Source organism: Eptatretus burgeri, chromosome 10 (genome assembly GCF_056783735.1).
Source record: "Eptatretus burgeri isolate ZD-2024b chromosome 10, Ebu_testis_v1, whole genome shotgun sequence".
NCBI lineage: Eukaryota > Metazoa > Chordata > Myxini > Myxiniformes > Myxinidae > Eptatretus > Eptatretus burgeri.
Genome location: NC_140970.1, coordinates 33,951,674 through 33,954,173, shown reverse-complemented (window position 1 = coordinate 33,954,173; position 2,500 = coordinate 33,951,674). Strand labels below are relative to the sequence as shown.

Here is a 2,500-nt window from a genome sequence, read left to right as displayed (position 1 = left end):
GCCCACCAAGAGTGTCTGTGTGTGTGTGTCTGTTTGTGTGTGTGTGTGTGTCTGTTTGTGTGTCTGCTTATGTGTGTGTGTCTGTGTGTGTGCCTCTGTGTGTGTGCCTCTGTGTGTGTGTGCCTCTGTGTGTGTCTGTGTCTGTGTGTGCCTCTGTGTGTGTCTGTTTGTGTGTGTGTGCCTGTGTGTGCCTGTGTGTGCTTGTGTCTGTGTATGTGTGTCTGTGTGTGTGTGCCTGTGTGTGTATGTCTGTATGTGCCTGTGTGTGTATGTGCCTGTGTGTGTGCCTGCGCGTGTGTATGTGTGTGTGCCTGTGTGTGTGTCTGTGTGTGTATGCCTGTGTTTGTGTGTGTTTGTGTGTGCCTGTGTGTATGTTTATGTGTGTATGTCAATGCCTGTGTGTGTGTCTGTGCCTGTGTGTGTGCCTGTGCATGTGTGTCTGTTTGTGTGTGTGTGCCTGTTTGTGTGTGTGTGTGTGTGTGTGTGTGTGTGTGTGTGTGTGTGTGTGTGTGTGTGTGTGTGTGTGTGACAGAGAGACAGAGAGGTGTTCACATTAAATAAGTATGAATTGGACAGATTTACTTGTATGAAACACGAGTTTGCATCGAGATGCCCCGATTGTATATGGCGTCGTGGCTTAGTTGGTTAAAGCGCCTGTCTAGTAAACAGGAGATCCTGGGTTCGAATCCCAGCGGTGCCTCTTTTGTTTTCGTCGTGATCGAGGATCAACGTGTGAAAAGAGAGACTGACGTTCTGATGTCCTTCCGAGAGGGGTGCTGCAGCTCAGAGCACACCGTCCTCCGAATGAAGAACAATGGTTTTCCGTCGAGTATTTTGCCAGTTGTTCAGTTGCGGACGTGCAATTTGTCACGACGTCATAAAATGAGTGCGTCACTGTGTGCTCATTACTGTGGTGAATTGAAGGTCGTGACGTGTGATCACATGTTGCACGGCTCGAGCACGGAAGAGATAAAGCTGAGGTTCGGCACGGTCGGGGGGATTGTCCCAGGGGCATTGTCGTTTTATGTCGGCGGTTCACTTGGTGCTCGTTGAATGGTGAGAATTGAGAGTATATCGGACTCCGTGCTTATACTGATTTATTTTGTGGTGATTAGTTGCGCGTGTATACCTTACTGCTTATGTACTCTTTGCTGCGTCTGTATTCCCTGGTGTGCCCGTAGAAGCGGCTCCAATCAAATGGAATAAAGCCTACACTCTGAAGGTTCATCTCTCGTTTTCATTTCAATTTATTCCATTTGGTTTTCTCGGCTCTCTCAACCAAGGATGGACAAGATCTACAAACCGGAGAGGTTCGACGCAGACCCAAACGCGACTGACTCAGAAATGAAATGGTCGCATTGGTTCCGTTCCTTCTCACACTATCTGACCATCATCGAAGAGGGAGCTGACAAATTGGCCGCCCTTGTGAATCATGTCTCGCCCAGCGTATACAGGCTCTTCTCGGAGTGTGACACCTACGAAGCAGCGATCGACGTGCTGCAGGCGCTCTACGTGAAGCGCAAGAACGAGGTATACATACGACATCTTCTCAACACACGCAAGCAAGCAGCCGGGGAGACAATCGATCAGTTCCTGCAAGCTCTGAAACAGCTGGGAAAAGACGGCAGCTTCCGGGCCGTAAACGCCGAGGAACACCGAAATGAAGCGACCCGGGAGGCATTTATCCAAGGACTTAGATCAGCCCACATACGGCAACGCTTACTAGAGAAAGCGCAACCCACTCTTGAAAAGGTAGTCGATCAGGCTCGAGCGATGGATACGGCTCAGCAGCAATCTGAGTCATTTGGGACACCGATGCTGCTAATGAACGCTGCTACGGTGGAAACTCAAGGAACCCCACAGACACAGACACAGCCAGACACAGGGGATGGAGAAAAACCCGAGGAGCCGGATACCCAGACCTCGTCAAACTCCTCAGCAACTACTCCGGTTGGTAAATGCTTCTTTTGTGGGTACAAAAGACACATCCGCCACAAATGCCCCGCCAGAGATGCCACATGCATGAATTGTAACAAGAAAGGGCATTATGCCAGGGTATGTAAATCTACTCTAAGGAGAAATAAACCCACTTCTGCGGCTCTCTACTCGCAAAAGAAACTAACTGCAGCCTCCCCGAGGAATCTATCCAAGGCTATCATCAACGTACGAATTAACGGGCATATGGCTGAGGCACTGATTGATACCGGTAGCTCTGAAAGTTTCGTCAACAGCTCGCTAGTGAAGGGCAGGAAATGGAAGATCCACCCGACAGACAATACGGTATGCATGGCCGCCACATCACTACAGTCCCGCGTACGAGGGTACTGCAATGTTGAATTCGACGTAAAAGGGTACACGCATCGGGATGTAAGGGTACTGGTGCTCCGTGATTTATGCGCAGACGTAATTCTGGGTCATAATGTCCTCAAGCAGCACACGAGTGTCGAAATACCCTTTGGAGGAAGCAAACCTCGTCTAATTTTAAATGCTTTGACCACCA

The 2,500-nt window shown here is 49.6% G+C and overlaps 1 non-coding gene across 1 annotated transcript; it reads left to right on the top strand.

Moving 5' to 3' along the window:
• The first annotated feature begins 626 nt into the window (after positions 1–626).
• TRNAT-AGU (transfer RNA threonine (anticodon AGU)) lies at positions 627–700 on the top strand. Its single transcript has one exon. It is a non-coding gene; the product is annotated as a tRNA-Thr (tRNA).
• The last annotated feature ends 1,800 nt before the right edge of the window (positions 701–2,500 follow it).